At 41.1% G+C, this 24,097-nt stretch overlaps 1 protein-coding gene across 2 annotated transcripts in view; it reads left to right on the top strand.

Annotated features, from left to right (window-relative positions):
* Nucleotides 1–3,347: 3,347 nt before the first annotated feature.
* The window catches only part of CDH20 (cadherin 20), a 120,320-nt gene continuing 99,570 nt past the window's right edge, over nucleotides 3,348–24,097 (top strand). For both annotated transcript variants that reach the window (XM_051611843.1, XM_051611846.1), the window contains exon 1: nucleotides 3,348–3,450. The gene's annotated coding sequence lies outside the window, so the exon portion shown is untranslated. The remainder of the gene's footprint in view (nucleotides 3,451–24,097) is intronic.

Below are 24,097 nucleotides of genomic sequence, written 5' to 3'. Positions count from 1 at the left end.
ATGCTGCATTCTTTAGTATTTTTTACTCTGTTTTGCACAGTTTTAGCATTATTTATAGTATGGTGGCAAGGAGAACATCAAGTATCTAAAAGAAAAGATTCAGTCCTTACGTGTAAGGACATTTAATCATTGAATCATAGAATGGTTTGGGTTGGAAGGATCTTAAAGATCATCTAGATCCAACCCCAGTGCCCTGGGCAGGGACACTCCCACTAGATCAGGTTGCTCAAAGCCCCATCCAACCTGGCCTGGAACGCTTCCAGGGAGGGGGGCATCCATAGCTCCCCTAGGCAACCTGTTCCAGTGTCTCACCAGCCTCACAGTAAAGAATTTCTTCCTAATACCTGATCTAAACCTACCCTCTTTCATCTTAAAACCATTCCCCCTTGTCCTATCACTGCATACCCTTGTAAAAGCCCCTCCCCAGCTTCCTGTAGCCCCTTCAGATACTGGAAGGCCACTGTAAGGTCTCCCCAGAGCCTTCTCTTCTCCAGGCTGAACAACCCCAACTCTCTCAGCCTGTCTTCACAAGAGAGGTGCTCCAGCCCTCTGATCATCTTTGTGGCCCTCCTCTGGAGTCACAGCTCCAGGATCTTCTTGTGTTACAGGAAGGACACATCACAACTGTGCTTAATAAAATGCTCTGTATTCAAGAATTTATTTTTATGGTTCATGTAAGGTTTGAGAGTTCGAGTCAGTTTCTTTAAAATTGTAATTTTATTTTTTGTTTTTTGAGGAAGGAGGTAAAACAGATACTCACCCACCTGCTCTGTACATAATATGTGCATTCTGCATGTGAATGTTTGAAACCTTCTCTCATTTTTCCCTCAAAAAGCATGTGGTTGAAAGCATGTAATGTTGAGACTGGTATATTGATAGACACATTCTTTGCAATGTAGTCTCAGCCCTGATTTCAGAGGCACATGAGAGCACTTTTGAGATTGCGTGATTCAGCCTGGCATTAGGGGGGAAGCATGAGACACTGAGTGAAAATCTAAGTTCCTACTGTTTGACTGTACATCACACAACAGCTCTTAGAAAAGATAAGGCACAGGCACATTTCTGAAATGTGTCCCTATGCAGGAAGACAACATAGGAGGCAGAAATTAGAGTATGCCACCACATCTGCTTTAGGAAACACAATGTTTGGAAAACCCCCTCTGCTGCATATGTGAAACTGAGGAATTTGTGTATAAAATGTGTGGATTTTTTTTTCAGTGCTCATTCTGTATAGCACAGAATTCTCTTGGGTTTTCCATGTCATATGTATGAGCACTGCACTATGTACTACACCATAATCTGAAACTGTAACCTTAAACAATAGACAGGATCTGCATTTTATTTTCGTGGTGCTGTGCTACATGCAATAATCAAAGAGCACCCACTGCAGCTGCCATTCCATTAAAGTTGCACTCAAACTGAGATGCAAACTTTTTAAGTGGCACCTGTTTATCCTTTTTTTAGTTATAATCAGACATATTTTGAGTAAATATTGTAGGGAAACAGAGTTGTGTGCACACATTGCAAGAACTAAGTATTGTGAATAAAATCCTAGTCTAGGAAAAAAATACACATTGTTTCAAGTAACCAGCTAATCAGATTCCCAGCAGTTAACAGAGTACTGATAACTTTCCAGGATATTATTACAAGTATTCTGTCCTAATATTGGGGGAAAGTGGTACTGAGGGGCATGATTTACATTTTCAGAAACCCACAGAGTCTCTGACACTGGCCAGTGATGCTGACAAGAGCCATATCTGCCTCCTTGGACTGTCATACTAAAGAAGCTCTATCAGCCTGAGGAGCCCAAACATGAATATGCAATAGAATAAACTGAGAGAACATCACACTGCTTCCCAACACATTCAAGTATCCACATATCAGAGCTTTAATTTATCATTTATTTGGGGCACTTTGCCAGCATTCAAACTTCCAACTCCTCTCCAGAGATTTGACTGCCCTTTTCCTGCTGTAGTGCTGAAGTGACTGTTAGGACCAATGTGAAAAATGCAGGGCAAGAAAACTAGCCCGTGTGGCCTTAGTTCTGCACATAATCCTTAGTGCAAATCTGCAGAGGGGACCAAAAAAAACCCAAACAACAACAACAAAAAAAACCAAACAAAACCCAACCAACAACACAACAAATCTTGGCTGTATAATCTGAATCTTCATCTCAAATCTAATTGTTGAGGGACTGGCAGCATCCCAAGGAATTGATCATGAAATCTAGAGTCTCCTACTGCCTGTCACTGGCTTGGCCACAGACTGCTGGGGCACAAGTTCATCTCCAAGCTCAGTGGTGTTGCTTGAGATTTACCAACTTAACTGAGACAAGGAATGGGCTCTGCACTGGCAGCAAAAAGAAGTTTTTACTACAGGGAACTGTTACAGAGGTAGTAATCTCATAGCCAAGCAGTCACATTTCCCTGTCTCTTTCACATGTACATGTCATCAAAGTTGGTACAAGTTTGCTTCCTTGCCACACTGCAGAAGGATGGAGGTGAGCACAGGGACAGTCTAAGAATTATCTGCCCTCCTGCTGCGTTCAGCTCAAGGCTGAGACAAATTGGTAGGCAGACAGGATGCCTTGTCCTGTTGCTGCCTTTGCTGCTGCCGTTCTGTGGGCAGGGAGTATTTCAGCAAGTCTGGCAGCTTTTATGAACACTAAAATCATCTCTAAAAGTGGATGTAAAACTCCTTTAGTATTTGGTTGCTTTTCTAAAGTCTTACACAAACCCTCCAGGAAACTGCACTGCTTACCCTCATAAAAGTAGCTCTGACATTCGTCTCAGGATGTTTATTAACTAAAATTTCAGCTTTCATCTCCGTACCCTTTTTGTTAAATAAAGCAGGGCTTCGTCACCCCAGCGTTACTTCTGGTCTGCCTCAGCAGCCCGTTTCCTCACAGCCCGTGCGCTGCGTTTCGGAACCCTCCGGAGAGGTGAAGAGCCCTGCGGAGGGGAGACACAGAGACGCTTTTCTCACCGCCGGGGAGCTGCGTGGGGCCCGAGGACAGCAGCCGGGGGGGGGTTCCCTGAGGAGGGGGACGGGGGCGGGGGGCGGCGGAGGAGGGCGCAGCTCCCCAGCACCAATCGCCTTCCGCAGGTCCCCGCGGTAGCGCTAGACCCGCTGCGATATTCCCGGGCAGCGGAGCCGGGGGCAGCGGCGGCCACTTCCAGCAGGGGCAGCTTCGGGGAGGGGGGCGACCGCGGGGCTCGCTCGCTCGCTCCCTCCTCCTCCTCCTCTTCCTCCTCCTGCGCCCGCCGCGCAGCCCCGCGCAGCTCTCCCCCAGCCTCCCCCCGCAGCCAGAGCCCCGAGCGAGGGGCAGCGCTGCGCGGAGGCGCTCGGCGCGGCCCCTGCGAGAGAGAGGAGCGGCGGGGGGGGCGCGGGGATGTGAGGAGGGAAGTCCCGTCGCCGGGAAGGCAGCCGGGAGCTCCTCCGCACTACAAGGTAACCCATCCTATCCTTCGGGGACTTCTGCTGCTGCTCTTTTCCTTTTCCCTCTCTTCCCCCCCTCCCGCTCTGGCTCTCCTGCCTCCCCCGCCCCCATTTTATTTTCTCTTGTCTCTTTATTTTTTGTTGCCTTTATTTCTTTTTTTGCCAATTCCCCATTTTGGCTTAATTTTCTTTCTTTTCCTTCTTCATTTCTCCTCCTCCCCACCCCACCCCCCCACCCTCCCCCCTGCCCTTTGGATTTTTGTTGGGGCTTTTTTATTATTGTTGTGGGGTTTTTTTCGGGGTTCTGCCTTTCCCTCCCCCCTCTCTTCTTCTTTCCCCGGCCCCCTAGCTGCCCAGCCGCAGTCAGAGGGCGAGGAAGAAGTGGTGGGGGACGGAACCATCCTGTACCGGGTCACTCTGAAGTTTGGCTGGGACAGTCTTCCCCGCCTGCAGGTGCTTTGCCGGTGCGGGCAGGGCAGGGCAGGGCAGGGCAGGGCGGGGGGTGTCCCGCCAGCGCGGCTAACCCTCGGGAACCGGGAGCAAGTCGGAGAGACGGAGCCGGAGCAGAAGGAGCCACCCGGGGCACGGACCTGCTCCCTCCAACTTTTCCCGGGCGTAGATGGCGGGGAGCCGCCGCGGGGGCTTTCTGCAGGAAACCTGTGGGGGAAAAAAAACCAAGGTGTGTGGGTGGGGGAGTGAGCTGCAAGGCAACCCCCGCCCCCTTGCCTCTCGACTCGACGGGGCTTCCGAGGAAGAAGCACCCGGCTCCCCCCTTCCCGTCGAGGGTCCGGGGGCTCCGGGGCTCGGCCGGCGAAGCTGGAGCGGCGCGGAGGGGGTGCGAGGGAGACACAAATAGTAAAAGATACGGAAGGAAGAGACCCAGTGGCGGGGACATAAATCAGGCAGAATATATGGGGAGTTGATGAGAATAGGTCTTTTCACCCTTAAAAAAAAATAAATAAAAAATAGCCACTTTGGAAGAGAAAAAGGAGGCTGATTATTGGCATCCAGCTCTGAAACCCAGGCAGCTGATGCCGAGGGGAGCCAAAGGGAGCAGTTCTTCTTGGTTTAAAAACAGCAAGACAGTCTCTGCCAAAGATTGCTGTAAACACTGAATAAAGATTTCATTGTGGCTTGGTGTGACTGGAATAATTAGGCAGTTAATTGTTCATTCTGATCTTAAAGTGGAGTAATCAGTGGTGCACAGTAGGAAAAATAACGGGGAAAGGGAGAAAAAATAGCAATAAGAATATGTATCACTTTTTCCTCTTCCATAGGTTTGCGGTATTCTTTAGGTGAGACTGGGAGCACCTGGGTCCCGATCTGTTTAGATAGAGAACACCTTTGTAAAGCTGGGGTATAACTGTGCTTTTGCTGCTACTGTATGTGTCGACGTGAGCTGGACAAAATCAAATTATGAAACTTAAAGAAATCCTATTTTATGGAAATTAAATCTGAAGATGCCTGTAGAATGAGCATCTTAACTAGATTGACTAATACCAATTAATGCATTTTACTTATGTGTGCACTTTATTGCCAACTCAGCAGGGATGAAAGCTAATGGTGCCAGCTTTTGTGCTGCTCTAAGACACTTTTCAAGCAGGCACACAAGGTTTTAGTGGTAAACTGGTTTGAGTTTTTAACACTGTGATTGTGTCCCCCTTCAGTTCAAGTTCCACGCAGTAGTGACTCTTTCATGGAAATCTAATGAAATGATCTCTTGTTACACTGTGTTAGCTGTTCCCTGTGACACAGCAGGAAAGTGCAACCTGTGCGTATTTGTACTGAAGGTGGGTTACAACCTGTCAAGCACAATGTGCTTACAAGCAATAGGATATGACTTACTGAGGTTAACTGGAAGATGGCACCATAGGCAAAAAATGTTTTTCTTCCTATATATAGCATGTTTTTTCCATATATATAAATTTCTGATAAAGAAGCATAATAGTCAATTAATTATCAGAGAAGATGGAAGAATGTTATGTTTAAAACAAAGCAAACTCACAAAGAAGTCAATAGTAATTGGAGCAAGGTAAAAGAATTTCTTAAAATCTAATTGTAAAGGAAGCAAACTCATCCATCATACAACTCCCTTAACTTTAGAGTAGTTATATGAAAGATTCATTTGGCTCAGAGACATCATGTAGCCTGCCCAGCCTTCATAAATAAATAAATAAATAGATTCACTGGATTTGGGCAAGGTTTAAAAAAAAAATCAGTTAAGTGTAATTTTGTGTTTCTGCATATGCAGAAAGCTAGCAGCTACCAACTACAGAAAAAAAAAAAAATCAAAGAACAAACCAAACCAAAACAAAAAAAAAAACAACAAAGACAAACAAAAAAAAAAGGGAGCTTTCATTCAACACTGAAAAGTAAGGCAATTTGTTACATTTTGTTGAAGTTGAGTTTGTTGAAGGTTTTGACCTGCACTTTGTGAGATTTCTGTGGAAAAACAAGTGGAGAAAATACAAGGCACATCTATGTAACAGTATTTAATATAAAACACTGCAGTCTTTGCTCAGGTCACAGAGTTTAGAGCAGCAAGGACAGAATGGTTACTCAAGAGTTTTGTCCAAAGTAATGGCAAAAAAAAACTCCTAACAACTGGGTATGTAAGACCCAACATTAAAATCTTCTTTATGAGCATTTTTATTAAGCTGTTGAATGTGCTTTTTCCTACCAGTGATGCTCAGTATTCTATGAAGAGTATTCCTGATTTAATGGCAAGCTGTGTTGAAAGGATGTCTTCAAGGCATTTTCTTTACTAGCGCAGTCTAGAGGGTGATGTTGGTAATTTCATTGCACTTATCCAGTCTGAGAAACCTATGGATGTTCTACTCTTCTTGCAGAAAACCAAAAAGTGTAGTGATCAAGTGATGGTGTAAGAGACACTGCTCAAGTTTCTGCTTGTGATGTTCTGAGAAAGAATGTTTCTAAAAGTCTGCATAATGTACCCTTTATACAAGTGCCACATTAAGCTCTAGTATAATTTGAAGACCAGTAACAAGATTTTGAGGGAAGTGTGAAGTGCTTTTCCCTCCATTTTGAAACAGAAAATTTACAAGATGCCTTCTTATGATAAAATGCATCAAAAACACACTTTGGCTATCACAGCAAGTTTTGGAAGCAGTCTTTCTTGCATTGTTGTAACATGTTAGGCATAATACACAGAGGGATTATACACTTTTATTCAAGGAAAAAAGTTGCCATTGAATTGCAGCTATATCCTGAATACTATCTTATACCTAAAAGTTGTTTGACATGCATAGTACATCTTCATAATAAAATTGCATTGTCACAGACATAATTGTTATTCTTAACAAGTAGTCTCACACAGATTCCATCCCTGTAAGTATTGAGTCTCAGTCAGGCCAATTATGACTAAATTACTGCATGTTCTCTGCTGTATCAACTAATTAAAGGGTAATTAATAAAATGATAATTTCATTCCATGGCAATGTCTACATCTGGTTGTCATAGCAGAGATTGTTTGACATATGGTTGAATGGTCAGGCTCTCCATTGTATGAACACAACATTTGCACAGAACACCTGGCAAGCCAGAGGAATTTTAACCCTTAAGACATTAATTTCAAGAATCTCTGTCAATGTGCTACTAGACTGGTTTGCTCATTCTCTTCACCTTGTGTTCTTATGCATTCAAGAATTTTTAGTTCTCCAAGCTAATTTAAATAACTCTCTTGGGGTTGGGGATGAGTGGGAAGAGGACTTGGGATATTAAATTGAAAATGAAGGATAGAATAATACTTACTTGTCATTGTGGGAAATAAAACACATGGGTCTAAAGTAATTTCTGAGAGGAGACTCTTCATTGGTTCTCATATTACTGGAAGCTTCCCCTTTAAGGAAAATCAGGCTGGAATTAGCATGAAGACAAAATTACCTTTTTTTCCTATATATAATTTTATGCCAGGATTAAGACTGAATTGTGGTCACCACAGCATGGAAAAATCTGCATTGCAGCCTATCCACTGTACCTCTCATATATAGATAAAATAAAACTTAGCTTCTCAAGGACAGTAACCATAAAATGCACAGAAGCAAACTGATCTTTTATCAAGTCAACAGCTGATACGAATAAACAATTCCACTGTAGGTACCTGATGTACAAGATAATGTATGGACATATTCTGAAATACCAGTAGTCAAAATGTTAAGGGCAGCCCATACATCATATTTTATACATAGCTTAAGGGAATATATCTTAAGCCCCAACATTGCCTTGAAAAATTTCAACCACTGCTGTTTCAAAGTATGTGAAAGAGTGTATTTCTGTCCTTTAAAAGCATAAAGTATAAGTAGCGGTACTTTAACATGGGTTAAGTGACAGTTTCTGTACTGGGTCATGCTGAATCCCTTATAAAACTAAAAATGAGAAACGAAGTAAAAGGCATAATGTTTTCCTTCCCTGTAGGGGGAAAAAAAAAAAAAAAGAAAAAAAAGAAAAAAAAAGGCATAAAAAAGGATAAACAGCTAGTGCTTTTTCACAAGTAGAGCAAAGTAAAAGGATGCAGTAAACTGCAGGAAGACATGAAAGTCTGTCTTTTCTCATGCAAACAATCCTCAATGAACAGTTCCCCCAGTGAATAGTCAGGGTCGCTCATCACCTCGCGTGGTCAGGTGCAGAGTGGCCAGTGATGCTTATAAAGCGCTGTTTGTCTGTCTCTCAGAGAGCCCAAGTCCTGCTTCTTGAGAATTTCCAAGCACACAGACCCATCTCATTTTTATTCTATTCATGTAACTCATTAACACCTGGAAAATCTTTTATAGCATTTAACTGCATCAGATACACTGTCCGGCACATGTTTTCTTAATAGGGATTTCGCTGTGGTATTGTCAAAGAGCCCTTATGTCACAGCTGGGAACATGAATCTGTCATGTCAGTACTGTACCTTGTTTTAGACAGTAATAGTGTATGAGTGTGTTTTATGGAGGAGCTGAACATGCCCATATACTGCATTTGCAGGGAAGAATGTGAAGCTTGTTCTCCTAAATAAAAATGCAGGCTGGTGGTAGTAGAGTAGTTTGTACCATTTAAACACTGCTGCCTCTAAGGCATTTCACTTAAGGAAAGGGAAGTTTGAAGCAAGCAAGGCACGTCTTAGTGTTTTAGTGGTGTAATGCTGCTAGTTAATTATATGTCATCATTTACATTTCATTGGGAAAAATTGCCAGAGGTTTCTAATTCAGCTGAAACAACTTAACTAGAAGTTGATATAAAAGTCCTTACCCTGGGAATATTTGTTTTAAAAACAAATTTGATTTAAATGTATTTGGCAATACAAGAAGAAGGGGAAGAGAAGCACATGTTTCTTAATTCCATATGCTTTTTGTGCCCATTAGTTTACTGTAACACCCAGTTTTAAATAGACTACTTTGTAGCTCTCTAATCGGAATGCCTTGGGTAATTAAAAAAGGATAGAACTGTGAAAACTCCTTGCAATGCACATGTAAGACCTACTTTTTTCACCAGAATTTTTAACAGAGTTACATACATTTAATCTGAAAGTTAAGCATTTAAAATTCACCAGCTACAACACTCCCAAGCATGTCATGACAGTATTCCAAAAGATAGGACCCAACTTTGAAGAGTGTTAGCAGACTAGAGAAACTGTAGCTGTTGTGAAGGAGTCAGGTCCTCATTTAAAGAATTAAGGGATGAAAGGAGCATTTCACGCAGCCACAGGAGGTTGCAATTTTTAAACTATTTGTTTTACTTTAAAAAGCATAAGTATAGTTCATATGCTAAGAAATAAGTGAAAGGGACTTGAGATACTGAAGATGATGATACGCTCTAAAAGGTTTTCCTTTAAAATTTTTGCCTCTGTTTTTTTGTCTAGTAGCTCTTCAAAAGCCTGAGCGTGCAGACATTGACACCCCAAACCATAACCAGTCCCAAGCTTAAGCTGGAGTCACTGAAACACTGAGGTGTTCAGTTTACAGGTCTGCCTTCTAAATTTCTCTGTAGTTTTTCTCCTTATTGCTATTTGTCTTGGAGAATCCTGTTTTTTCTAATGCTGGCAGCACTGAGGTGGGCCAATGCCATTACTTCATGTCCATGCCCTCACCAAAGAGGGATGGAATAGGGCTGGTTAGAGCTGCTGTAGGCCCCCTTGGGAGAAGACGTGGATCTGTTTCAAAGTAGGGCCCTCCTGTAGATTATTTCTTTTTTTTTTTCAGAAGGAACAAAGCTGTTTGTGTTTCTCAGCTTCTGTGCAGATACCAGATGGAGCAAGCCCAGTAAATGCTCACCAAACTGTGTAGGGTTTTCCCTGCTGAACTATGCAGCACTCGACAAAGTAGCCCAAGAGGTTCTAAGAGTTTTCAACTTGAGGGTACGCCAGGGCTGAATTGTTCTACCTGATTCCTTTTAGCCTACTACAGAAGCAAATCAAAGGTAATAAATTAGTCTATGTAATTAACCTTTCTACATGCTTAGGTATTAGGAGACACAGTTAAGAGCCCTTGCAGAATGTAACTTAGTTACAGTGAAGCAATGTAAGGATTGAGGCAAAGGCTTAACTTTAAATTTCCTTGCTTGTATGAGTTTAATTTAGAATTGCAATTGTGATGTGACATAAATTAAAATGGCACCAGTGATATAGGTACCTCATTAGATTATTATATATGGAGTGCCTTCTGTGTGCTTAGCCCATTGCTGAAAGTAGTATTTTTTTAAATGTTAAGCTACTTTTGAAGAGGAGGGAAGTGCTTTAACAGGTGAAGTTCTGCTGACTCTCAGTGAGAATTAGGAGATTGACTTCTGGAATGGGGAGCTTCCTACATGAAAAGAAGCATTTCCCTGGAAAAAAAAAAAAAAAAAAAAAAATATATATATATATAAAATGAAAGTTTTGCCCCAGGAACCCTCCAATTCATGCATAATCTGCAGGGCATTAACCATTTAAGTACATATTATGTACTACTTGACTTGCAGGTGTAATATATCAAGGCTTCACAGCAAAAATACGCTTTTAAGGAACATAGTGAAGAAATAAGAAGGAAATTAGCATGCCTTGTGAAGGACAGATGAATGCCTCCCCAGAAAGGGAAGTTTGGAAAGCGTGTTATCAGTGGTGCATGTCCATTTTAGTTGGACACTCAGTTTCTTTCAGTGTCAGAGGAGGGCTGCACGCATGAACCAACTACCAGGTCTCCAGATGAACCACTGCACGCTTGCTTGGTTTGTGCTTCCCACATGGATTTGGTGTAGTCTTGTGTCTCCTTCAGAATGTGATATGGAGATGGGCAGGCATGCTGTAAACATGTAGGGGTGCCTGCTTCTCATGTACATCTCTCTCTAAGGCAAGGGGAAATGAGCACAGGCTGGTAAATTTATTCTAATAGCAGGCCTAAACATACTCTTTTCTGGACACCCTGTAGACAGCTCAGGGAGGTCCTTTCCAATGACTAGTGCATGTCCTTGATAACGACAGGGGGTAAAGCTACCAAGCCTATTGGAAAGGCAGGCACAGTGCTATAAGGAAGAGCTGAAATGAGCCTTCAAGCAGTTGACAAGAGAGGATCTGTCCAACCAGCCTTCAAGAGGACAGAGAGCATGTTGAGAGAAAATGATGATAATAGCAACAAAACCTTGTAGAGACTGAACAGAGGAAGAAGCTGCAGGAGGGCAAGAAAACAGAGGATTTGTATAGTGAGGCAGAGAGAAAGAAGTGACAGACTTCTTCATAAAATAACAGATGCCAAAAAAAAGGACAAATCTGATCCATAGCAGGTGTAGAATTTCACTCTGGCTTGGAGAGGGACTAATACAAAAATAAGACAAATACCTATTTTGCAGGCTCATGAATAAGCATGGCAGAAAGCCAAGCAGTTTGTGGCAACAGATAAAGATTGGAATAATGGCACCTGGATCCCACAAGAAGTCTCTGAGGCGAGTACAGGATATTGGAGGAGTTTTGAAGGATATCAGGTTCCTAGACTTGCATGTGGAGTTTCAGGTTATAGCACGTTGAGATGCCAGGAGAAAGGCATCTGCAAGGAATGTGTCATAGATATTAGGGTTATATACATAATTAAACCGTTATATAGAAATGCTGGACTGAATTACGGCTAAGTCTTTCCTGTGTAGTCTAGATTTTGGAAAGGTTAATCCTTATTAAAGGGAGTTCAGGGTCATTGCTAAGGGCATGATGGAACTGGGCTATGTTAACTATGCTGTGGTTGAGGATCAACTGTTATAGGTGGGTCTGTTGAGCTGACTCGTATACTTGGTACAGTATACCTCAACATGAAGTCTAGAACTAGGAACTGGATGTTCAATTCAAATGTGTAGAAAAGATAATTGAAAGAAAAAAAGAGCAGCTCAACAATGAGTTGTCCATCTCTGTCTATCTGTTTTCCTTGCCTTTTTGCCCCATATGGCTCTTCATGTGTCCTCTTGCTTGCTGTCATGCTGCTCTGGGGCAATGCAAGGAGCTCCCATTAAGACTCATTTGTGTTATGATGACTTCTAAATACCTGGCTATTAGTGAGGCAATGAATGAACCCTGGCTGACAGTAGTGATACCCAGTAAAGCTATCAACTGTTCTGTAGCAAATATTTGCTGTCTTCATCCTATTCATTTGTTTATCACCTTTGGGAGAAAGTGCTCCATTGCATTACCTGTGTAATCCTTCACTGGGTAGTATAGGTGTTTATGGAGAATAAACAAATATAATGATGGATGACATGTAGGTGTTTATTTTTTAATACTAATTCCTAGCCTCTAAAAATGTATTTTGATTAAAACCTGTTGCCCCTTTAATCCTGTCGCAAGTCAAGCTTTTCATTACGAGGTCCTTGTTTTGTTGAAACAATAATTATAATACCAAAAATAACTTGCAGAGTGTTCTACTTGCCTCCTTCTTCATGTGTCAATTAGTAAAACATCAGTAAAATAGTTTTAGATAACCATTTGAATTAAGTCTTTATGCAACGTGTTCTGTTTCTTTTCTAAGTTATGAGTGCTTCAGTGTTAATACCTTTGCAGTGGACGAAAAGTGATTGTCCCGGGAGTGCATGGCTGAGATTTTTGTAGCTTCTGTAGCTAATCTGTACACTTAAGTTCCCATTATTTTTAATGATTGCTGAGCATCCAAATTCCCCATGTAGTTACGCACACCTACCAAATTGTCTTCAAACAGTGGGTGGACCCAAATTAGTTTTATTCTGCAATAAATTACCTTCTTTCCTCCAGGAACTCATCAAGTTATTTATTAAAGAAGCAGTTACAAAATGTCTTTTTTTTCCTTTTTTTTTCCTGACTAGCTATAAATATCCAATCTATCAGCCGTTACATCCATTCAAAAGTGTTTTAAAGTCCATTGGTCTTTTTTTAACCTTGTTAGTAGCTATCAAGAGGGGACTGAACCACTTAACTTTGGATTTAAGGATTTAAGGTATCATCCTATACTTGTTGGATGATTGTTCTATTGGAAGACCCCCTGTATTGCAGGGCTCCAGGAGAGTTAGAAGAAAGTCTTTTTCCTGTGTTAATGTTTAATGTCAAGTCTTGAGTAAAGAGACAGCTTTGGGTTTGTGAACTCCTGGGCTACTCATACGTGATTCTGAAATCACTGCTTTGATGAACTTCTTTCTATGATCATTTACTCATCAGGCTACCATTTTACAATGTCAGTCTGTTACCTGAAGTACATTTACATGATGTAGTGAAGTAGAATGCAAATTAGACCAATCTTTTATGCAGAGATTTTTGGTTTTTTTATTTGCTTTATTGCATAAATGCAAACCACTCAAAAACATCCCCTGCTGCATAACCCCACTGCCAATAGTGACTCTCATAATAACCATACAGCTCTCCTTTAATGCCAGCAGTCTCCGTAAGGATAAGAGACACAGGGCAATGTAATGCTGCATAATTTGAATGTTCAGCTTTAGAAGAATCTCTCATAAATGAAAAAAAAGGTAGAAAGTGGATTTTTTTTAAAGCTAAGTATTAGATGAAAGTATTTAGAAAGGAAATAATGTCAGCAAACTGCAAAGGAGGATACATTTGAAAGTTCAGGCCATATTGACCAATAAACAATTTATGGAGAGAACACAAACAAACTGCTAGAATATTTTAAGACCGTTGCTCCTGACAAGTATACTTTATTTATGACTTTGCAGTACAATCTTCTCCAGTAATTTTTACAGGAAGTAAAAAAAAGAGGAATGGGGAAAGAGGCAGCATTCTCAGTGCTTTATGCTCTTGTCCTCTGCCATGTGTGGGGTATTGTCAACACAGGTAGGAAAACCTCAATATTCCTGTCTCAAAAAACCTGGAATTAGGTGAATCACATATGTGACATGTTAAATGTTGAAGGACAAGGAGTGGAAAGAAAGGTGCTGCTTTATCTGAAACTTGTACAATACCGGTGCCAATAAATGAGAGCTGCAAACACAGCCAGGTGAGTTAGGGTGAAAAAGGAGGCAGGGAAGGGGTGGGAGAAGGGTCTAGCCTTCACACAGCTTCTCCTACAGTTAGGCATGCTGTTTGCCAAGCCAATATGGACATTAGAGCAAGCCCTGTTCTGAGAAATTTTCCCTGGAAAATGTTGAAGTTCATATGCTTCTGGTTAAAAAAAACAAAACAAAACAAACAAAGAAACAAAAAGCCAGCTTTTTTTACTTGAAGGAGAATGTATCTAGAAAGTCAAAATGTTGCTGAACAAGTTCTGACCAGTGGACTGAGAACAGAAGGTGAAGATAGTACAAGCCCAGAGAACATTGTGGTCCATCAAGGAGCAAGGTGAGGCAGAAGGCAAACGCTGGAGTCAGCCCCTTGGTTCCCAGTCCTGTACCACCAATTTTCCATCCCAATTCACCAGACATCTTCCTCTTATCTTCCTCTTTTAATCCTAGGCCAAAGTTTCTGAGCTGTGGGTTGCAAGCCCACAGGTGTCAGGAGGTCAGCAGAGGTCTATTGCTTTTGGCACACACCAGTAATGCCACGTGTGCAAAGCACTAAGGGGTATGGGCGCAAACCCTGCTGTAACAGGTTTTCTTGTCACATCTTGACATCTTGGGATGAGGCTGTCATAGCCAGTAGCCAAGGAGGGCTCACTTTCTGTGGAGATCTTCCTCCACCTGAGTAACACTTCCTAGGGGAGCACTGTTTCCAGCCCACCCCTGGAGAAACACTTGTGTGGAAAACATGGAAGTAAACTAGGAACTTCAGGAGGGCCTTAACAATATCTTTCTGCTTTCAAAGGTACTCTGACGTGTTGGTTAACTACGCAAGTGTGCCTCTAACAAACCTATTGAGTTTGATAAATGGTTCTCTATTAATATCCTAATTTTACTGGACCTGATGAGCAGCTTTCAGAGTTCAGAGGCAGACGAAGACTGCTTGAAAGATGGCTCTTGCAAGAAGCTAATTGCATGCAGGGTTTTCAGAAATATTAGGTCAGTTCCTGTTCAAAAGTTGTGCATCTGTTCTCCTTAGTGGCAACAAAATTAATTCTTCTGGGCTTGAGGGGGGTGTGGAAAGGAGTACTTTGATTTTTACCAATTAATGTACTGTTGAAACTTAATTCAAATAACATTTTTAAGCTTTAAAACATTCCACAAAGGAAGATATACCATTTCAAGGATGAAGGTTAGTGTAAAATAATTCCAGCAAAATTGATTGTGTTACAGGCACTAGGTTTATATGACTTTTGTAAAATACTGCCTTTTTAATGCTAATATTTTGGCAGTAGAAAAGAAATATTGCAGTAGAGTTATCTTCTGGGCACATACGTAAAAATACCATTTACACCAGTGCAGCAATGAAAATGATGTGATTTAAGTGGGGAGAGATCATTCCCAATAGGCCATATTCTAGTTTTAATTACACCCTATCTATCTCAAAGATCCAGGATTTACTATCTCAGGATAGGTCTTGGAAAGTGACCCATGTCAGTATTTCAAAGAAAGATGTAAAAAATCTTTACAACATGGTGTGTTATTCTGCTCTTTAATAAAGTAGTGCAAGCTCACTGGTTTCGCTGGGGTTATCCTGGTAAAATTAGAATGAGGTTTCGTTCAGAGAGGGTTTGAGTTTTCTTCATAGCAAGCAACTGATTTTTGATTGCTCGTTGGCCTCTGATTATTTTTTTAAATTAACTTATTTTTATTGTTGTGTAACAGTGGTACTCCCTCCTTGGGCTTGGTCATTCTATCCACCAGGGTAGACCTTGTAAAGATTACTGATGAAGTCTCTGCCTTAAGAATTTTATAGAAATGTGTTTATTCCCAGTGTGCTTCTTGATTCCCAGGTGTAAAATAAATTTTAAAACCAATGTTACTATAAAAAGAATGTTGAAAAGAGTTGCTTATAAATAGTACTTCTAAAACTTGCAGTTGTGAAGGAAGATTAGTCTAGAATGCTTTTGGAAGTCCTTCTTTATCTACACATCACACTGAGACTTCAGTTTGATACTAGTGTTCTAAAGTGGAATTCTGGCTTGATAGTCCCACTCAAAGGATTCAAAATGCAAGCTGCAATAGAACAACTAGGTTTGATCACAAAAGCATCAAATTCAGTATTTTCTTGTTGGAAGAGAGTGTTCATTAAATTTGAAAATACTCACAGAGGAAATCAACATTTTGGCAAAATGAGCCACAGAGGTAAATCTGGCTGACATATATATTTTGTATTTGGGATGAGATTTTGCAGTGGTGTGAAGAATCTTGAGAACAGCAGCACCATGATACTGTCATGCCCAGTGGGGCTCTCAGCCTTACTGGGGAGAAGAATCCATGGTGTAGATAGAGAGAAGTGGGCCAAGAATTTCAGCTCCTAGTTGGTGCCATTTAGGTGGAGTCAAGGAGTAAGGTCACCACATCCCTTCTGACCCCCAACACTAAACATTTTAGTTCTGAAACTTCAAGATTACTCATTTCATAACATAGAAGTTAACATTTTTGCCTTTTAAAACTGATTTGTAAAAGCTTTGTGGAGAGATAAATGGCACTGTTTTGACTTTTTAGCCTGACCCGGGATAAATGCCAAATACTGTAACTTCTTGCAAGATAGAAATTTTGTTTTTCAATCTCTTATAAAAATTGCATGATCATAGTAAATATTCTGCCTTAAATCTCTTGCAAAAGGAAAAATAATAGGTGCTGCTACATTTCTCTTTAAATGGTCCTTAGCTAATCTAGACTTTATGGTTGGAGTGAGGTTGCAGCCATCGCTGAGAAATCCTGGTCATCTAAACCTATAATCCAAAGTCTCCTTCATGCAGAAGGATATATTCAATATTACATCCCTACAACATCAGCACCCTATAAAAGTGAACTACGGGAAAGATGTCAAAAATATAATGGAAGAGGGAATAAGTAACCCTCAATATCCTTTGTGAACGCAGAAAGTTTTGAGAGTTTGTGAAAAAGCCCTTCCCAGTGACGAGAGCCCTTCCAGTGGGGCGAGGAGCAGGAAATTTAAAAAAAACCTTGGCTTTAGGGGAGTGAATGTCTTAATGCAGGGTGAGAGGTCCTGTCTTGTACTTTTATCAGCTGAAGATTCATCCAGCTAATGTGTTATATTTTTTTCTGCTGATGGTATAGATTAGATCCTTATGCTTCTGTTTTGCTCTATACCCTTCTACTTTTCATAGCCTTCCATCTCCCTGTCATACTTGATAATGACCCTAAAGGGGGTTTGCTATTATGCTTGTGTTTAGCCTGAGATGTAGAAGTATTGTTTTGTGCAATCTGTATAAAGACAAAGACACAAGGCTAGAAAAGTGGCATCTGCTTTCCTTTGTGTACTTCTTTCCTGATTTATACTGAAGATGTGGAATATGCTTTAAATGTTTTCTGAACATCCTTGCATCTCTAACAGCACATTTGCCTACTTTCATGATTCAAAATTTACACTGATAGCCTCTGCTCTGTGCTTCCCTAGTGACTGTTTGGAGATAGCCTCTAGATGACATGATATTTATCAGAAGAGAAAAGAAGAAAAAAAATAAAACAATAATCGGTAGAGTAGGTTTCACTAGGTATTGTCGCAGCATGCAATATACCAAAGCACTGGGCTCTTTAGAAATGTTGTGGTTGGTAGGCATGTGCTTAGAGCTGGACTTGAACCACTTTCACATAGGAAAAATACCCAATTCTAGTGCATTAGCATCTCCGACTCGCCATGACAGTCTTTGAAGTTTGCACCTTTCCAGCAGCCAGTGGGAAGCTCTAGCTTCTGGAAAGCCATGCTGAGACCTTGGCCCTAACTCCCTCAGAAGCTAACAACTATCACATCTCCTTCACAAGCAAGGTGCTTCTTTTTCTTTCTTCCTAACATATGGTGGCATGTAGACTTAAAACAACAAAAAACAAGGCCCTGCCAAAACAAAACACTACACTCTTCTCCCTTGGGAGTAGGATGAGAGGGAGAATGAAGCATACATGGCAGATGTTGAGTCGTTTCATGCTCTACAGGAAGGCACTCAAATGCTACAGTGATGTACGACCCCATGGGGAGCAGAGAAAACAGGCTCTGTGCCCCCCTTCTCAGCAGTGTGAGGAAAAGGGCCAGTGCATGGGTGGGAGCAGTCAGCCTGAAAAGATGACCAGGAACAAGTGCCAACACTAAGCAGCCTTAGTGTTTCCACTAGGTAAAATCCTCGCCTTGGAGGATTTCACTGGGACAGAGCCCTGTGATGGGTTTCTTTTTGGCCCTGGGTCCCACTCCTGCATGTGTGCATGTGTGTACATGTGCCAGCATCACCCAGTCTAATGCAGGCCATGAAACTACAGAAGTTCAAGGCTCTTGAATTCCTCTTCATTGCTTTTTTTTAGGGGCTTCCTCTGATCTTTGGCTTTCATCCCTGGATTTATTTGGAAGCATTTCTCCCTCCTTCATGTGGCAGGTTGCATGCAGATTCTTTATTCTGGTACTCAGTGAGCATCTGCAATTGCTTTGTACGTAGTTTACATCTTCACAGGCCATAATGAAACCCGGACTTGAAGGAGTAACTGGATAAGCAGGCCTCTCTCTCCAGCTGTCATGTCTAGTTGTGGCAGAAAACTGGTGTTTCATTGTAAAAGATGTTAATTTCGATCTGAGCTGTGGCTGTGTTGAGAGGAGCATAAAAGGAATTCTTGATTATCTATATCAGTACCGTTGTCCCCAGGGACAGGCTCTGAATCTTCAGATCACATATGGCAAGAGTGCTGTGATAAAATATGCATCAATAAAACTTTGCAATTTATTATAATAAAGGAGTGGAAAGTTTTATACACTGAGATAATTATTCCTGACTGATATTTTTCCCTTCCTTTTGTTCCTCTGTACGCCTTTGTTTTTAAGCCTTTTCTGCATGTTGTAGTAATGATTGCATCATGGGAACTATGGGTTCACAAACTGGGGGGCTCACCTTGTTTCTCCATCCCCTGACATTCTGTAGGCATCAGTCTGCTCCTGAAGCAGCAGGAATTTGCCCTTTTTGGAAAGGCTTCACAATACTACCACTTGTCATTCTTCTTCCTCCTCTGTGGATGCACACACAGTACATTCAGCATGATTTTAGATTAGCTTCCAAAAAGGGTCAAATTATATTCCTCTGATCTTTCGTTACCTATCTCATTACTATAATCGATGAGAGGGGCATACTTTTACATGAAGGTAGCATTTATCCCATATTGCATTGTTTAAAATTTATTTAATTCAAATAGAGGTTTTATTCTTTTGAAGCAGGAAAATAATGTTTACAGTCCCAAGAAGTAAATAGTGGACTATTAAATACAATCAATATATTATCTGTGACCTGATTTATATTTTTCCTCAGCTCGTTATATCTTTGGTGGCCATAATATGAGAGACTGTGTTCTACTTCAGCACATTTGATAGCAATTAATCATATAGCTTGAAACGTATGGTCTGACAGTACAAACTGCTCACATGCTTGGGTTCTGGCTGACTTCAAAGGGACTTCCACATGTCGTGTTTACAGGCAGCTCTCCTTTACTGAACACTCTCACTGACATGTTTGCATTGCTTCTAGCACAGTGGGATCTCAGGCTTTACTGGGACATCTAAACCCTGCTGTAATACAAATAGTCATTAGTACCGTCTGTCTCGTGCTTTCCTTTTTTTTCCTTTTTTTTTTTTCCTCAGTATTGCACTTCTGTTGGCCTAACAGAAATAAATCAGCTGCTTTTATCCTTTCCCAGGCTTATTTCTCAACAATTAAGGACAAGCTGGGAAACTACTTACGGGAAACAGTTTAGCCATCAAGCTATCTCATGAATGTTTTATTTACCCATGCTCACTTGACTGAATTTTGTGCTCCTGTACAACAATAGCAAAGTATTTATCTTGAAGCACATGCTTGTTTCCTATCAACTCTAGTAGTACTTAATAACTTGCTTGAGGTTCAGCAGGTGCTGAAAAGGCCTCTGCATTTTTGGGGTCCAAGGTCCCCTTCAGGAGATCATAGAATCATAGAATGGTTTGGGTTGGAAGGGACCTCAAAGATTGTCTAGATCCAACACCCCATACACACACAGTGGCAGGGACACTGTCCACTAGACCAGGCTGCTCAGATCCCCATCCAACCTGGCCTCCAACACTTCCAGGGAGGTGGCATCCACAGCTTCCCTAATCCATACCTGTTCAGTCCAACATGTTCAGCCTTTTCCCACATTTCTGCAGGTGCTTGAATTTCATCGAAGGCAATGAAATTGAGATAATTTGTGTAAGTGCGTAAGTGGACTTAGACATATTTAAAAGTTCTGCTGAATATGGGCCTTTGTGATTAAAAGAACCCAAATGTTTAGGAAAAAGAACAGCTCGATTTATAATAGGAAGGTTATTTTCAAGTACTTTTTTTTTTTTTTTCATACAGCTACAGTTGAAAAGACAAAATGTAATGCTACTAGTTCCACTTTAAAGAGTGATGAGAGATTTAGGTTACAAAAATAGCAATTTCTAATTATACAGATGTAAGGAGGAATGGACAATAAGGCCAGCAATAAAAAGGATCTTGTGGCTTGTTTTATTTACCTCTGCATTTGTGTAAATTAATAGGAAATTACAGACTATTAGAAAGTTGATTTAATTTTGTTTTTTAACTTTGCTGTTTTTCATTAGGGTGATCCTAAAAGCAGGTGGCTTTCAATTAGTTTTGTTGACAGTGCTGGCTAATGTTGTAACGATCCTTGGGAGAGGGAATGAAAAGAGATTTATTGCAGTAGGGATAAGGTAGGCCAGGCAAAAAGACAGAGTACATAACCACTAATTAACTCATGTAGTCATTAAAAAAAAACCCCTAAGAAGAAGAAGAGGAAGGAAAAACAACATGCAACCTGAAAGAGGATTGTAAAGCATTTCTGCACTGCAGATCAGACCCTTGAGCTTTCGTTACATTGTGCATATCATATTAGATGGTATATGAGCCAATTACATATAAATCACATTCTCCCAATCTTGCAAGTCCTTGTCACAGAGCATATTTAATTTAACATTGTAATATTTATTTTCTAGACTTGTAAGTAGGCCAAAATATACCCAGCAAAATGAGCATTCTGCCACAGCACATTGCCTGACCTGCACTCCAGTAGAAAATTAACCCTAATTCATCTTCATAGTGACCCTATGCCAAATAGCTATTTCAGATGCTCCATTCCTGCCCTTCACTGACTTTGTAAACTGACACTGTCGTGATTTTGCCTAATTCAGTTCGGATTTTTAATTACATATATTCCATTCATTTGTTTCCACTTAAAACCATCATGTTGTGCTTGGGTGACTTTTGAGCAAGCTTTGCTTGGTCTCAGTATCCTTTGGGGACAGGCTTAAACAAGAATTCGCGTATAGCTGTTGAAACCATGTCAAATGGGAACAGCTATCTCAGATTCAAACTAGAAGGCTTTGTTTTCTGACACAAAGGGTCAAAGTCTGCCTAGTTATTTCCATGTGTCCCTTCCCTCCCCTTCCCTCATTCCCATCAGGATTATTTTAAATTCACATTATGGTTGAGCGTTTGTGTGCATAGGCACAATTCTCTGCAAAACAGAGGCCCTTTATTGTTCAAAGCTCCTCTAGAAGTGTTTTGTTTCAGGCATTCCTCTCGCAGCAATTTGCACATCTCTAAGACCAGCAAGATTTCAGCCAAACTGCTGACAATGTCTGCTCTCAGACACAGTGTAGAGAAACCTGTGAAGCTTCAAGTGTTTTTATTGTCTGACTTTTTTTTTTTATTCTTGATAAAAGTTAGTAGCAAGTGATAAAGAACGTGTGCTTATTTTGCCTGTTTTTTGAGTGATTAATACTATGTTTTGCATTGCATCACAATACAGCCAGTTCCTCTACTCCTTCCACGATTAACAGAGATGGTATCTAATTTCTGTAATGTGCTCTACATTTGTAGAACTGGGCATACTTGGACTGCAATGGGGATGCAAAGTGAGGAGGCTGCAGAAAGAATGCTGAGATAAGGCTGGCTGAGTCTTCTCACCGAACTCCTGCCAGGCACAGATGAAAATGTTTCGTGACTAAGTCTATCAAATTGCATTTACCTTGTGAATACAAATTATTCCTAAGAGGTTGTGCTGTGAGAGGAAAAGGTGAAATTTATTTAAATTAAAATTAATTAAAAACAAACAAACAAACAAACACAAGCACCAAAACCCTGGATTTATCAAATTCAGGTGACTTCTGGTTTTGACATTACAGGCAAGAAAGTAAAGCTTAGCTGTCATGCCTTAGCTTTAGTACAGCTCTGCTTATGAAGAAAAATTGGACCATATGGGAGCATATGGAAAAACCAGAAGGTTAATATTTGCAGGAAAGTACCTCCTACAGGTGGCGTTATAATTAACTTTGTGGGTCCTGAGCACACACGTCAGTCAAGCGTGCCACGTCCCAGTGTGAGACAGGAGTACAGGTACCATGCCAGCACCACTGGGAGCCATTCGGCCACCCCAGAGGCTCGGGCTGGTCCCAGGCAGGGGGTGAGGCCACCATGGTGCCCCCAGCCACCCTTCCCCACCAGCAGCAGCATTCCCCCACGTCCTCCATGCACCCAGTGAATGAGGTGGAGAGTAGCCACTCAGGTCAGGGTCTGAGGCCTCCCAAAGCTGAGGTCATGCTGTCAGGTAGCACTGTGCTCTCCTAAAAACCCTGTTGGAATAGTAGTTGAGAAGCTGCTTTTTTGCACACCTTGACTTCCCTCTCCCCCTTGGCCTGGCACGATCCTGGTGCCTGGGGTCTCGCCAGCTGGGAGAGGAGGGGGAAGCTGTGATGCAGTCTGCTCAGCCTCACTTCTCCTTGTTGCCCAGGCAGTTATTAAAGGGCTGGTAGGACCTGGCTTATTACAGGGTTTTGGCACCATCCTTCCCATATTTAGGGCAGGAGCTAGGTGTCTCTGGATGACACAACCCTGTGGCTACCTCTTCTCCAGTCATATGGGCAGCTGAAATGCTGACTGTGCTCTGGACATCTTAGCGTAGGGAAGTCAAATAAAATGTCACTGGTTGGATTCTATGATCTTGAAGGTCTTTTCCAACCTAAGTGATTGTGTGATTCTGTGAAAAAATGAGAAGTAGCCATATATGCAGAGGGTCATGTGTCTGGGACGTTGACATACCTGTTGGGGGAATAAAAGGTGCATGAGGCTAGGGAGGAAAGGCAGGGAAGGACAGGCTCAAGACTGAGCACAGCTTCACCAATATTTTCCCCCACAGCATAGTATCATAGAATCATTGAATGGTTTGGGTTGGAAGGAACCTAAAAGATCATCTAGTTCCAACCCCCTTGCAGGGACATGTCCCACTAGAACAGATTGTTCAAAGTGCATGTAGATGCCAAACACATTTGACCAAGAATTACTGGGGGAGGGTGGAGAAATGTAACTGGATGAGTACATCTTAAATAACAAGAACCAACACAATCAAAATGTACTCACCTTTGAAAAGACTTAAAGCTTTTGTATAGCTTTAATAAATACAATTTGCAGGAGTGCAGTGTTTAAATAAAATTATGCTCACAGAGTCACAAGCTATGATTTATTTGTAAGCATCCTCAAGCAGTGTGGTTTATTAAACTTCAACCCAGGCTCTTAACTGTTCAGTTAATGTAGATAATTAATTCGATCATCTTTCAGTCAGGCTGGTTTGTGACTGACTGAAACATCCCCAGATTGTTGCTGCAAATGCTGTAGTTAGCTTGTATGAAGGAATCATAAAGTTCTTTTTTTTTAAATTACTATTTTTTTTTCTTGCTCATTTATTGTGTTTTATTTTTGTCCTCACTACCTTTCTTTCTGGTATTGAGTTGTTCTAAAGTACATGGTGTGGGATTATTAAAGTCTGCCCTAATGCTTTAATGTGGGTTATATTTTGAGGGGGTTTTTTTGAGCACATAGTCTGTAGGCATTCTTAGCTATGCATGCATCTTCCAGTCACAGTAGGTGATCTTTTTCTTCATGCAGAAGATAAAGGAAAAGGAAAAGCATGGACATCCTGTGTATTATGTTGCAGTTCTTAATGACTATATATGTAATACTAAAAAAAAAAAAAAATTAGTACTAATTGTAAAAAGCTGTCTAGATACAGTATACAGGATGAAAAGTGTTATGTGTTAGTACATTAGATTCTGTTACAGTTCTTGGTTGCAAAATTATATACTAAGTACATTAGTTTAGAG

The sequence above is a fragment of the Apus apus genome, chromosome 2 (assembly GCF_020740795.1).
Source record: "Apus apus isolate bApuApu2 chromosome 2, bApuApu2.pri.cur, whole genome shotgun sequence".
In the NCBI taxonomy this organism is placed as follows: domain Eukaryota; kingdom Metazoa; phylum Chordata; class Aves; order Apodiformes; family Apodidae; genus Apus; species Apus apus.
The sequence above is the reverse complement of the archived record's forward strand: the minus strand, read 5'-3'. Positions and strand labels throughout refer to the sequence as shown.